The sequence below is a fragment of the Felis catus genome, chromosome D4 (genome assembly GCF_018350175.1).
Source record: "Felis catus isolate Fca126 chromosome D4, F.catus_Fca126_mat1.0, whole genome shotgun sequence".
In the NCBI taxonomy this organism is placed as follows: domain Eukaryota; kingdom Metazoa; phylum Chordata; class Mammalia; order Carnivora; family Felidae; genus Felis; species Felis catus.
Window position 1 is genome coordinate 74,881,197 of NC_058380.1, and position 14,753 is coordinate 74,895,949.

General features: G+C 43.5%; 1 protein-coding gene across 7 annotated transcripts in view; it reads right to left on the reverse strand.

Moving 5' to 3' along the window:
- TNC (tenascin C) overlaps positions 1–14,753 on the reverse strand; it is a 122,492-nt gene that overhangs the window by 94,528 nt on the left and 13,211 nt on the right. For 3 of the 7 annotated variants that reach the window (XM_045043156.1, XM_011288474.4, XM_045043154.1), the window contains exon 1: positions 20–330. The exons of 1 other annotated variant lie outside the window; for it this stretch is intronic. The gene's annotated coding sequence lies outside the window, so the exon portion shown is untranslated. Of the gene's footprint in view, positions 1–19; positions 336–14,753 lie in introns of those variants that run through there. 3 more of the 7 variants (XM_045043155.1, XM_045043152.1, XM_045043157.1) reach the window with 3 other exon arrangements.

A 14,753-nucleotide genomic window follows, 5' to 3' on the forward strand; every position in this document is an offset into this window, starting at 1 on the left:
GGGGGTGAAGCACACTTACCTTTCCGGAGTTGGGAAAGACCTAGATCCTTAAATGAACCAGCTCCATGGAATAAGGACCTGGCTGTGAGCAGCGGGGCTCCCACGTGCGCTGCCCCCCACTGTCACCCCCAGCCGCACAGTCTTTGTGCAGAGGAGAGGCCGGTGTGTGTCTGCGCGCGCGGGAGAGCGTGTGACAGTAGGCAAGCTGTGGCCAGCGCAGCCAGCTTTGGCTGGCTTATATAGCAGCTCCTTCCTCTGTAATGGGACGCCTCGCCTCCAGACATCCTTTCCTACTTTTTCAGTTGGTGAATTAAAGGCACAGCCCTCCCAGCGGAACGGGGTTAGCTCATGAAAGACGCACTCACTCCCTGCTCCCTGCCAGGAAAAGAACCCATTTGCATACAATTTATGGCGAAAGTAGGAATTCCAGCTTCCCTCGCCTCCTCCCCTTCCCCACCCCCGACCCGGAGCAGCTGTTAGCTAGGTGTGATTTTTGCTCTGCTCCCCAAACGGATTTTCTAATTGTGAGACAGAAGCCCAGGGACTGAGAGGGAGTAGGATCCGAGGCTCCAGCTCTGCTACTCGGGTAGGCTGAAACCGCCACCCAGAGCTCGCCTGGGCTCAGGGCGGCAGCTGCTCCGCGGGCGGCACCTCGGAAAGGGGCCGAGCTCAGTTCCTGGAAAGAGGAGATAAAGCCCTTCAGAAGCATGGGGCGTTTGGGTTTCTCTGGGCCAGCTGAGAGAGAGAACTCGGGATTAGTGCTTAGCAGGTGGGGCAGTGCTGGGAGCGCAGATCTGCCCGGCTTCCCTTGTGTGGGAGGGAGCCTTGCCCAGCTGTTCAGAGGCTTCACGGTCCGGCCCCACTGCCCGTGAGTGGGCCTGTCTTCTACGTTGCACTTCCTGGGGAAAGGTCTCTGAAGTTTCTTCTCAATGTGGAAAGGTGTCCGGCACACGGGGGAGGGAAAGGTAACAACTTAATCTTTGAGACATAAACTGTGCCTTTGCTCTCCAGCCTGCTGTGGATTCTTTCCAAGCTCTGAGTCATCCATTCGTTTGGTGTTAGCATGCACGGAGTATCCGCAGGGCACACACAGGCATTTGAGGCAGTGGGGAGGCAGCTAGGGCACGGCACACTTGAGCTTGTCACAACACTCAGTGGTTTTGTGATAGTGGAGGGAGACGAGGCCTTGCGCAACCTGTGGCTATCGCTGGGCCCGCCTGTATGAAGTCTGTATTAGATGCTCTGCAAAGTACTTTATGGATATTATTTCGTTACATGCTCACAGACACCATATTCCAAGAGGTGCTGGTGTTGTCCCCTTTGACAGACGGAGAAACAGAGGTTCGGAGAAGTAACTTAACTCTACTTAGGCAACATACCCGGGAAGCGTTTTGATGACAACACTGGGCTCCGTAGTTCTTTCTATTACACATCACTGCCCAGGAACATTGTAGATGATATTTGAATGTTTTATACCCTATTGACTTATATAAAACTGCTTGTACAACAGTCACCATCTAAATATGGAAAATAGATTTCTTTGTTCCATACAGCTAAATTGGAGACCCCTGTTGTTTTTTTAATTGATCACTAATAATGAAGGCTTTATTTATCTGCCTATTTTTAATAATGAATGATACAATTCCTTCTTGTTATTATTGCTGAGGGACTCAGTTTCTCCATCTGGAAAAAGTGCAACAAGGTTAGGTCATCCCTATGATCCTTATGGCTCTGGCATTCTAAGATTCTCTGCTTAAGTGACTTTTCCCGACAGCAAGAAAGCCCATAAATAGTCATGTCATAAAACAGCCCATGTGAACTTTTGAACATTTTGGCTGATTCAAATGTTGGTTGTTTTGGAAGCTTTTAATTCTGTGTTTTAGCCAAAGTATGTTGCAGTAGCACAAGGCTGTGTCTTTTAACGAGTAGTGAATGCTTCCGTGCCTCTTGGTGTTCCAGATTCTACCAGGTTTATGTTTCAGGTTAGGGGCTAAAACATTAGAATAGTAGAGAGTACATGTCATATGGCATATAGGTTATATTCACATATAATATGTAATCAACATATATTTGCAATTATGTGTGTACTTAATTGAGATAAGAGAGCATGCCAGAAAACTAGGTAATAAATATGACTTTTGGGAAAGTCCCCAACCTGACCCCCCCTACTCTCGTACTATTCCACAGCCATTGACCAGGGTCTACTATGGGTGGCTTAGCCAATCAGAGGGAAAACAAAGCCAAATAACACCAGGCTGGCCCTCAAGGCAAGAATAGGCCAGTGGAGCAAACAAACAAGAATATTACTAGCATTAAACTACTATAATAGAAGTATATTCTGATAACATAGACAAGACATGACTAGCTTTATTTATGCATATTTAGAAGAGAAACGAATTTTAGGAATTTTCTCCAAAACCTATGTGGCATCTTGAGCCACGCCTTGGCTTTTGAGTAAGAGGAGCCCAGACAAGGAATTGTTTCCATCCATCCCTGACCTTTCACAGCCTCCATTACAGGCAAATGGGTCTGCATATGCTCTCCAATACTTGAACCTTGGCCAATGCTGTACTCTACCTAGAATCCTTACCTCCACCTCCTCACATAGGCTTATCATCTAGTTTTGATCCAACTTCATGATGGAACTTCCTGGATTTCTTCCATAAGAAGTGCTTCCATCCACCATAGCATTTGGGAACTCTGTTAGGATATTCATTATTTGTACTTGGTATTTGTATGTCTAGGTTTTCCTCTTATACTCTAGGCTTCCAGAGGACAGGGATCACACCTGATTTTTCTACGCCTAGCACAGAGCCTTGGGTATTGCAGAAACTCAGTAAATGTTTATTGAATAAATTACATAATGGAGGAACAATTGAATGTTTGACATGCTGTGCTTTACCATTAAGTTCTTCCTTTTTCACTCACAGAACATGAGAGGAAAGCTAGATTGTTGTGTCCAATACATCCATTGCATAGATGAAGAAAGGGGGTCCGCAGAGGAGAAATGACTTGCCCAAGGCTACCATGGATGCTTTTCACCCTAGACATTACAACAGAGGATGTTTACAGAATTAATAACCATTCATCCTCCTGTTTGGCAGAGGCCACACCTCTTGGCATCAAATCTCTTATAGTCTTCCCTTCTTGGTACTGTAAGTGCTTTTTTCCATGTGAGAGAGTAGAGTGAATACTTGTAAACACCTCTGCATGGAGTTCTTGGCCAAAGACTGACACTGTTGTTGCTTGTGTGTAATCTTCCCTCACGGGCTGCTGGTGGAGGCTGTGGTTTGGAGGGAACATAAGGGTTTGCCTCAGGTGAGATCATTCTCATTTCCTTGAAGGTCTGTTAAATGTAAAGCTTTTTTTTTTTTTTTTTTTTTTTCCAGACAGATCAGCCAGTGAATTGAATGTTGGCCAGGACTAGAGCTGAGACAGTCAAGAATCCATGTCCTTGAGAAGTCTGGCACCCACTTCCTATAGGATCACTTGCTTCCCACCTGCTTAGCCACTCCATTGCTCCCAACCTCCTCCTCTTCTTGGGATTCATCTAGTGTGCTAACTCCCATCCAAAAATCCCATGTGACTCTACAATTGCCAGAAATCTCTCCCAAAGCAAAGAATGAGCTCTGATCCAACACAATGGGCTGGTCATTCAATCACATGCATTTGTTTAGCATCAAGGTTCCCCAACTTGCTGTCTGCAAGTCTTTGTTCAGTATTCTATTTATCTCTTCTGATTTTTCCTTAGATGACAAAGGACAAAAAGCTGAAAGTCATCATTGAATGAGTTGTAACCTAGAGGAGAGCTTTCCTGCTCAACTGAATAGGGCAAATCAGCTGCGTAATCAATCACTAGGTAAATTCTCTGGTCAGCATAGCAGAGCGGATGGAGCTTTGGCTTTAAGTGGGTTCAAGTCCTGATGCACATCAACTTACTGTGTGACTTTGGGGAAATCCCTTCCTTTCCTTGGCTCTCAGTGCCCTGGTTACTAAATGAGCAACCCCTAAGGATCTTAGCAACTTAAAATTTTTAAGTAAAAAAATCAAAGAAATAACTTAGAGGGCTCTGAGACTTTGTACATTCAGTTCTCTGTCCCTAGAACAACCCTCCTCCCACTTTGTCCACATGGCAAATTCTTATATTATTTTTCAAGATTTACTTCATTGTACATCCGAGAACATTTACATGATCTTTTCTATTCTCATCCAGGCTTTCGTTTTTAATTTTTGAACACTTTTACCCCATTAGACCATAAACACTTTGAGGGTAGGCACCATCCTTTGCCTCTGCTTATTATAGCCAGCATCTGTTCATGGTTGGTTCCTATGCCATGCCACTTGTCAATTATTTTGAATATCATTCCTGAAAACTATGGGGTTTAGAATGACATAGATCAATGCTGGATTTTGAAGGTAAATAAACAAACAAAAAAACATACCAACTTTCTTGGAATGATTTACTGGATGATTGGAGCCTTTATTGTTATTAGTGATTTACTTATCCATCTCCCCAGTGGAACAGTGAGAGCTCCTTCAGGACAAGAATGGTGCTTTCCCTCCCAAAGCACTGGGAAGTCAGTTAATGTTCCCATGAAATGACTTACTAACTGATTGGCTAGATGATGGAAAAGGCATAAGACTGGTAGTTTGGGGTTTAATCAACATGACCATTTACAAGGTGACTTACCTCAAGGAAATCATGTCCATTCTTCGAAACTCTGATTCCTCATTAGTGAGATGGATAAAAATTCCTACCCTGAGTACCTCCTAGTATTGGTTTAAAGATTAAGGAAGTGGAAGAGAAACTGTGATGACTTAGGCAGATTTGGGGGATGATGAATGATTTTTCCACCTAAAATCCCATCAAAAGCTTACACTTTGCATGGCTGTATTGTACTTATGGAAGCATGAGTCCCAGGTTCTATCTAAATTATTTTTTCAGGGTTAGCAGGAGAGAAAGGAGTTGAAGCCACCTGGCCCAGTCTTGTCTTCTAACACTTTCTAAAAACAGCTTCTCAGCTGGAGGCACAAGGGGAAGAGGGAGGATTCAAAAGATTAGCATTGGCCCTTTGGAAAGTCTGGAGTTGTGGATTCCCTACAGATGGCTGGGGAAGTGGTTTGGGGTATGTTTTCTGGTCTGAGCTCAGGCTGCAGTGACAGATACAAGTGAGTCAAACCGTCTTGGGGTTTAATGCAGGTCACAGAGGGAATACACAGCTTTGAAGTTAATGCAGATCAAATATCTTGACTGATTTGCCACAGCTGAGTGAGATACTTGTGAGGAAGTTTAACTTGTCCCTTTTCCTTTTATCTCCTTGGTTTTTCTTAGATTTTGTTTGTGGACAATGATAGATAATGGTAGCTCACATTTATTGAGTAGTCCCCATTAGGGGAGCCTGGATGGCTCAGTCAGTTAAGTGTACAACTGTTGATTTCAGCTCAGGTCATGATCTTGAGGTTGTGAGATCACGACCCACATCAGGCTCTGCTCTCAGTGTAGAGCTTGCTTGGGATTCTCTCTCTCTCTCTCTCTCTCTCTCTGTCTCCCATTCTCCCAGCTTGCCATAAATAAATAAATAAATAAATAAATAAATAAATAAATAAATAAATAGTCACCGTTATGTAGGCACTCTGTAAGTAGTTAAGCATGTATTTAGTTCTGTGATGTTTACAATTAACCTATTGGGTAGATACTGCCATTATTCCCCTTTTGCAGATAAGGATTAGGAGGTACAGAGATGTTAGGTATATTGTGCCAGACACAGGAATAATAAATGGCAGCAAGAAAAAGATCCAAACTCAGCCTGTAAACTCCATCCCCAGCTTCCTATTATTGGGGGTGCTTCCTTATGTATTTAAGTTAACAATTACCCAAAGGCAAAGATGGCATGCTTGGACTCAGGTGGACCACTGTGACTATGGAGTCTGTGAATAAATGAGGCAAGTGGTTAAGTGTCTCTGGGTGATCTAGCAGCAGGGTGGAGGGGAAAATTCATACTCGTCTGTGCTAATGCTGGAATTGTGAAAGCATCTGGCATGCGTTTGGTTCCCATCCTAATTCAACCACTAACTAGCTATGAAAAGAAGTAGGACCTTGGGCATATTACTTAACTTGTGTGTTATAGGTCTTTCATTTGTAAAATAGGTACAATAGTAACTGATACTTCTCAGAATTGTTCTCAGGATTTAAGGAAATATACTTAGTCAAATGTTTATCTTGCTACACTCTAAATAATCTCCAAATGGTGGTCATTGGCTATTATAGACAAGTCACTTATTCTACTCTGGGCCTTTATTTTCTCTCTTTATCATCACCTCAGAGCCACGTTCTAGAAAGGTAATGAAATAAACAGTATTTAACAGAAATAAACAGTTCTTTAACAGAAAGAACATACAGAGATTGAGATACACCTTGAGATTTCCAGGTTGACCAAAGTGAGTGCTCTGGTTACTCTATTTACTCAAACAGCCTACATAGATTTCCTCTCCATCCTGTTATGCTCATGCAACACACACACGCACACACACACACAAGCTCACTGGGTATTTTCCTGAAGGGATATTTGATATTGGTTTTAGAGATTATTTATCTGAGAGAAATAGTGTTAGCTTCTTTTGAAAAGTGGAACTACATTTACCTATCCCTTCTGTAGTGGGCATTAAGGCCCCTGTTCTGTCATTGCTTTCTGAGTCTTTGCATATTATTCTGTTTCCTCAGTGATGCTGTAGAATTCTCCCCTATTTGGAGTCAGGTGGATGGTATCACTTGCCTCAAAGCTGGAAGTTCCCTTAGCAGGACCTAGAGGTTGGTGGACTAGTATCACAGAGGTGTGGAATCACTCTTCTCCTTGGGGAGCACCCATGAGCTGGCCTTTGTCCTGACTGGGCAGTCTTACCTCTATTCCTTCCCTATGCCTTAGCTTTCTGACAGCAGGGGTGGTGGGAAATATACCCATTTATATTTGCTAATAACATTACAAAGCATTAATGTTACTTCTGTTCTCACATCTAGGTTACCCCCATATTACAGATTGGGGATCTGAGGTTAGGAGAGGTCAAGAGGCTTGTTTAAAGTCATATAACCAATACATGGTTTGACAGAAGGTCTCCCCAAGTGAAATACTGGGATCCTTGGTTTCCACTTTGGAAACCATGTATATGGGGTATTATTTTATCAGTTTTAGGAGGTACAGGGGTATAACAGAAGAAACCCATCATTTGAAACTGGACAGATGTGGGTTTAATCCCAGTTCTGTCATTTATTCGTGTGTGAAGCATTTCAAATTCCTTCTCTGCTGTGAACCCCATCTGTGTCACTGTCTGTAAAATGGGGGTGAGAATACACACTTCATAGAGTTGACAGGAGGACTATGGTAGGCTGATTAATAGCCCCCCAAGATAGCCATGACCTAATTCCCCAGAACCTATAAATGTTACCTTATATGGCAAAAGGAACTTCACAGATGTGGTTAAATTAAGGTTTGTGCCATAAGGAGATTATCTTGGATACAATCACAAGTGACCTTATAAGAGGGATGCAGAAGGAGATTTGACAGCAGGAGAGGAGAGGGCAGTGTGATTAGGGAGCAGAGATTGAAGTGATGTGGTCACATGCCAAGGAATACTGGCTGCTACTAGAAGTTGGAAGAAGCAAGGAACAAGATTCTCCCTTGGAGCCTCCACAAAGAACCAGCCCTGTGGACAACTTGATTTTAGCCCAATAAAACTCATTTTAGACTCTGCTCTCCAAAACTGTAGGAGAATAAATTTTTGTTCTTTTAAGCCACTATATTGGTGCTGATTTGTTACAGCAGCCACAGGTAACTAATACAAGGACTCAATGGGGTAATATCTCTGCCTGTGCACAGCAGAACCTTAAAAATGATAATTCTATCCCACTGGATTTTTTAAATATCTTCTTACTGCACCTCTTTTAATATGACTTTTTAGGCACTGTCTGGAAGACAGGGAAAGAAATGGAAATTGGAGGGAGCTCAACCTCCCCCATGAGGCTGACAGTTTTGAAGTGGCCTCTTGATGTGGGAGTTTTGCAGTGTTGAGTGATTTAGCCCAGAGACAGGGGTAAAACTGGAATTAAACATTACATCCTTATCATTCCAGAGTCAGGCTGACCCTAATAAGTGTCAGGCTTATCTGGGTAGCTGCTCATCTATAACTCTGAAAACCCATCCGCAGCATACTTTGTCAAGTCCAAAGAGCTAAGAGATCATTGTGCTGAAGGGAGAGATAAGAAAAGGAGGCTCAGAGCAGTGGCCTGCTTTGCCCACACATTGTGAATTGTGGTGAGCTGAGGCTAAAATCCAACTCTGCTTATTCTTGGAGCAATGTTTCACATGGAGGAAGCGACGTGTCTAGATTTCTGTAAGACTCACAGAAACTGGAAGAGTTTATATCTTAGAAAATCCTTCACGCAGAGTTTCTAAGTAGACTTAGAAAGAAAAGATAGAAGGTGAGTGAGAAGGGTAAGGGGACACTCGCCAGGCACCGCTCTTCCCCCTTGCTCCCATGAACAATCTGCAAGTCCTCTCTCTTTTGCTTCCCTCAGGTGTCCATTTCACTCAGTGACCTCATCAGATGGAGCTATCGTATCTGGGGACTGAAGGAGTCCCACAATGAGATGCCAAGCCAATCTTTCAGGCACTGTCTCAGAGAATGGCCTCTGTAGGGGAAGTTCAAAGGCTTTGTAAATTCTTTGGAACACCTGCCCAGGCCAGGATTGGACCTGACTTGCAGAAGGATGGTACACAGGGAGTGCTCTACAGTAAGTATAGATACATGACTCACTGTTTGAGACAGATGATAGAAGACTTCCTCCTTGAACATACTTTATAAGGAAGTTATAGTGAAGCCTTGATAATCCCCATGGGCAGGAGAGGGTGGGAGCCAGAATGAATCAGTGGGACAGCTGCACTGTAGAAGACCAGTGGAGGGGTGGTTACTTTGAAGTATATTTTGCCAGTAGCTCGTCTAAGCTAGTATGGTGTTGCCAACGAGAGATCTTCTGGGAGCCTGGTTTAATGAGCACAAATCAGTGGTGAATGGATGCTTTTAAGGGAAGCGGAAGTACTTTGGCTCTTCAGCAAGTTGCAATCTTGTTTGCATAATCTAACAGATGATTTATGGGAGACTGCTGGTATTCGACTACATTTGACCTACAAAGATGGCACTTACATATTAGTTCAACTAGTGAACTTAGGTCTTGCTGAGATCCCAGCACCACAGTTGCATATGCAACAAGCAGAGCCACTCACTTCTAGGAATGCAGGCTTGAACAAAATCTGCCATGGCCAGAGTCGAATGAGGCATGCAGTGATTCCCAGATGTTCTGGGACTTGTAAGACCCTTGGGCTGCTGAAGAAACCAGGAACAACTCCCCACCAGAGCTGAGATCAAATTGTACCAGATACTTTGTGACTTTTATGTTATTATTATTATTTTTTTATTATTATTATTTTTAATTTTACCAGTTACTTGAGTGAGGACATAGAGCAGAAAGGTAGAGTTGAGAGAAATGAGGAGAAATAAGGAAATGAGATGTTTCCTATGGTCCAATATTGCAGAGGATTGTATCTACTACAGGACTATAGACATAAAGCTACCAGCTTATGCCCAGCCATAGAAAATGCCAACTTCTGAGGGGCCTGGGTGGCTCAGTCGGTTAAGCATCCGACTTCGGCTCAGGTCATGATCTCGTGGTTTGTGAGTTCAAGCCCGCGTCGGGCTCTGTGCTGACAGCTCAGAGCCTGGATCCTGCTTTGCATTCTGTCTCCTCCTCTCTCTGCCCGTCCCATGCTCATGCTCTGTCTCTCTCTGTCTCTCAATAATAAATAAATGTTTAAAAAAAAAAGAAAGAAAATACCAACTTCCTTCTTCCTTCCCATTGAGAACAATCAAAGAGAAGTAACAAAGGAAGTTGCTTTTCAGGGGAGTTGTATCATGGTCGGAGGGATGAGACCTGTAAGTCTGCCAGACTTCCCAATGACCAGGCACCTGCTTTGGAGGCTAAACCCTCTGGCTATGAAGTATCTGTGGCTTAATTAACTGTTTCCTTTGTGTATCAAGTGTTCCCTTCTCCAAAGGTGTGGAGGTTAGAGAATGGAGAGTTTGTGTCCAAGATTTCTAAGTCCTTTTGCTCTCTCTAACCCTAGCAATGCAGTAGGAACATCTGGTTTCCTTTGGGTAGCTGAGAAAAATGCCCAATGGCAAAATCATTCTCTAGGTCTCGAATGACCCAACAAGATTTAACCAGCACCTTGAACAGTGGCTGGCACATAGTAAGCACTCTATAGATATTTGTTTTATGAATGGTTGAATCTAATTATCTTTGAAGCACAAGCTTGGATATGAAAAATCTGGCTCACATTTTTTCCTGATAAAAGCAGCCAATTGAATACAGAATTATTGATTGCCTATGATTTTCTGTAGCAATAAAAATAAGGGCTGCTATCTTTTGTTCCTGACTGTTGGATGTTGCTTTTTACAAATTTTATCTATTGGACTCAGACATGTATCACTCCTTGGGTACGGGTAATGGGACCTTGTCACAAGGATTAAAAGGTGACCCATCCAGTACTGCAGGTGTTTATAGCCCTGTGGGAAAAGACAGACACAGAAACAGGTAATTGAAGAACAATGTAATATGTGTTGCTGTGTGGGGCACCTGGGTGGCTCAGTCGGTTAAGCGTCCGACTTCAGCTCAGGTCACGATCTTGCGGTCTGTGAGTTCAAGCCCCGCGTCAGGCTCTGGGCTGATGGCTCAGAGCCTGGAGCCTGCTTCCGATTCTGTGACTCCCTCTCTCTCTGTCCCTCCCCAGTTCATGCTCTGTCTCTCTCTGTCTCAAAAATAAATAAACGTTAAAAAAAATTAAAAAAAAATAAGTGTTGCTGTGAAAGTCACCATGAGAGGCTATGATAGGGATGCAGAGGTATAGAGAACCTAAGTTTTTCCATTGCTTGAATGCTTCCAGTATCAGGAGATTCATTACCTTACAAGAAAATGCAGGGAGAAAGAGTGCATTAATGTTCTCTATGTAGTTGGCATATTTTAAATGAGTATCTGTTATGTGCCACACACTAAGTCAGGTGCTGGGCAGGCAGAGAATAAAAGGTGCAGTTCCCACTCTCATTGAACTTTCTGATTCGTGGGGAAGATGGCCATTCAACACATAAATACACAAAAAATATATATTTACAAACAAAACAGTGATGGAGTGTGATACAACAAGAACCCAGTGCTGTGAGGTGCTCTACATGAGTTCTCATTTCCTGGACTTAGTTCAGTGCGGAGGGGTATTTTTAAAACTTCTATTTTTAAAAAATAATCTAATTATTCTGCACACAAGACTAATTTCTCCAGAAAATACTAAGATATTTAAAAATGCCTTGCTATTTATAGAAAAAAATAACAAACTACTTTTCTTCATTAATGACACGGGCTTTCTTTGCAATTTACACAATGGGGATGTGAGTTTTCACTTTACTTATTTAAAACGTATTTATAGGGGCACCTGGGTGGCTCAGTCGGTTGGGCGTCTGACTTTGGCTCAGGTCACGATCTCCTGGTCCCTGAGTTCGAGTCCTGCATCGGGCTCTGTGCTGACAGCTGGGAGCCTGGAGCCTGCTTCGGATTCTGTGTCTCCCTCTCTATCTGCCTCTCCCCTGCTCACACTCTCTCAAAAATAAACATTAAAAATATTAAAAAAAATAAAACATATTTCTATAATATGTATTTTGTACTATGGACTTGAGTGCATTACAGATGGTAACTCACTTAATCCTCATAACCTATCAGAGAGGTGTTACTATCATTATTTCCACTGTACAGTTAAGGAAACAGCTCAGGAACTCAGAGAGGTGAGATAACTTGTCTAAGGCTGTGCTGACAAATGGCAGGACCAGGACTCCATCCAGTTCATCTGGCCCCCAGAGTCCCTGCTTATCACCACTATCCTGCCCTTGAAGAATTACCAAGGCAAACGAACTCTGAAATGTGCCCATCTAACTGGCACGAGAGCCGAGTATTTTAATCTCTACTCTGCTGAGGAGTTAGCTCAGGCTCCCCATTGTAAAGTGCTTTGCCCAAATCCACACAGCTGGTAACTGTCAGAGCTGGAATTAGATCCCAGCACCGTCCAAGGCCAAGTACAAACTTTCAGCTCCACATCACCACTGAGGAGCCTCGTGGTACACGGGCCACCGCATCCAGGGACAGAATATTAGAAAGACAGTCATTGAAATGTACTCTTTCTCTTCAGCATACTGTTTGCTTTATGTGCCTTTAACAGGTACCACTGACTTAGGGGTGAATTATGTGCTATCTCGTGCTGATACATAAATGTGGGTTGTTTATTCTTGTTTAAGTAAGAGCATAGGAAGTCTGATTCTTCCACTCAAATCCACCCACTTCTGTCTAGGCTGATGCTGAATGTTGAAGTTCTCATAAAATACTCACTGGTTTAAATCACAGAGTTTGAAATTTTTATGATGTTGCATACAGACTTCAAAATAATGCACTAAGATTACCCAATGGCTCTGAGTTGGGACTTTAAATCATGCAGACCTGGGTTCAAATCCCAGCTCTATGACTTTTGAGCTTCATTCTCCTGGGCAAGACTGGTCACCTCCCTGGGCCTCAGTGTTTTCATTCATGAAATGGGGATAAGAACAGTGACATTTGGGGCTGTCGTTAAAAGCCAGTGAGATAAAGCACTTAGTACCATGTTTAGGACATAGAAAGTGCTAATTAGTCGGTAGTTATTATTGCTTCTAGATTTTTCTCTTTATTGAATAAATGTCATCTGAACTATCGAATAAAGCTTCCTTAGCAGCTTTTGTTTCATTTCTAAAACTAGATAAGGAGCTGGGGACTCACTGTAGTTTAGTTACCTCCTGAATTCTTTCCCCTGCCTTTAATAAAAAGGGGTCTGATTTGTTTCACTCTTTGGTTTGTGCCAGTGGTTCTGAACTGGGTAGGAAGGGATTTTCCTCCCCAGGGGGCATTTGGAAATGACTGCAGATATTTTTTTTATACATTTATTTATTTTTGAGAGACAGAGACAGAGCGTGAACAGGGGATGGGCAGAGAGAGAGGGAGACACAGAATCAGAAGCAGGCTCCAGGGTCCGAGCTGTCAGCACAGAGCCTGACGCAGGGCTCGAACCCACAAACCATGAGATCATGACCTGAGGCGAAGTCAGACGCCAAACCGACTGAGCCACCCAGGCGCCCCTGACTGCAGATATTTTTGACTGTCACAACTTGGGTGGGAGCGCTACTGGAAGCTAGTGGATAGAGGCCAGGGGTGCTGTTGACCATCCTGCTATGCATGAGATGTCCCCCCAACTTCCAAAGATGTAGGCAGTACAAATATATCACGAATGCTGAGACTGAGGAACCCTGGTTTATACCCTCTAGCTCGCAAGCGCGTGTGCACACACACACACACACACACACACAAACTCACACTCATCCCAAATCCTTGCCTCCATGAAGGGAACAGTGTGCAAGAGACCGGAGTCCTGAGTGAGCTCCAGGATGATGTCATGCTGGGGGGAGACCCACACAGGCCTGCGGTGAGACACAGTACACGTGGGGGATCTCACCATTTCCGCACAGACCCCTCACCTCGCAGTCACCACCGCCTCATATCCTGCTCTGGTCCCTCCTGGGAACGTGGGAAGCCTCACAGCAGATGGGGTTTCGCTTAGTCACATTCTCTGTGGTCAGATCGGATTACATCCACAGCAGCTTTGGCTCTGAGAGACCCACAGTTGCCTGGTGCTCTCTGGGCTGGCCTTTGACCTTCCAAAGCCAAAGGCATCCCAAGATGAGCAAGGAGAGGGGTCTGTCTGCAGGTCTATCTATCAAAAGGGAGAAAGGTGAGAAATAGAAAAGAGGCAAAGGATGCTGGAATCCTTTTTTGAAGGCAGGGACTGGGTGTTTCTCTGTGTGTATTTCTTGTGCTTATCACACCAGGTGCTAAGTTGTCTGTAATTTTTAAAAAAGAAACACATAAATTATAGAAATCTTGAAGGAGTTTGTATTTCACAGGAAAGAGTAAAATGGGTGCTAATATTAAGTGATTAAAATATTCCATATACTAGGTTATGTGTTTAACAACTATTATTTCATGTTAACTCTGAAACAGTGATGTGTAGATTACCATCTCCACTTGAGAGCTGTTATAGGGCAAGTGAAGCTGGGTGACCCAAGGGCACAGAGATACTAAGTGACAAAAGCCTCTAAGTGACAAAGTGAGGGAAACAAATTTTATGAAGAGCTAGACAGTGCCTGCCACAGTGGGGATCAATGAACTTGTTCTTGAATTTGGAAGAGATGGTCCAGGATATAGAAGAAATTTTGGTAGGTAACAGATCTGGCCACACCCCTCAGATCTCACCCTTCAGTTGATTACTAACTCTTTCTATGTATGGACCTCCCTCCTGGGTGGCAATAGGGACAAGGTAGTGAGCAATCCTCCCCTGGGGTTTGGACCAATTTATAGGGTGAAAATAGAACTCTTTCGGAAGAAGGATTAGTGGGGCCCTCTTATCTTTGTTCCATAGGAATGTACACTTTGTAATTAACTCATTGACTCATTCCACAAACCTTCGTTTGAGCATACTATGTACAATGCTAGGCAGTGGGGACCTAAATATCCAGTCCCTGCTCTCGAGGAGCTGATACTCAAGTGTGGAAAAGATGAGGAATGGGGTTGTTACAATCCAGCA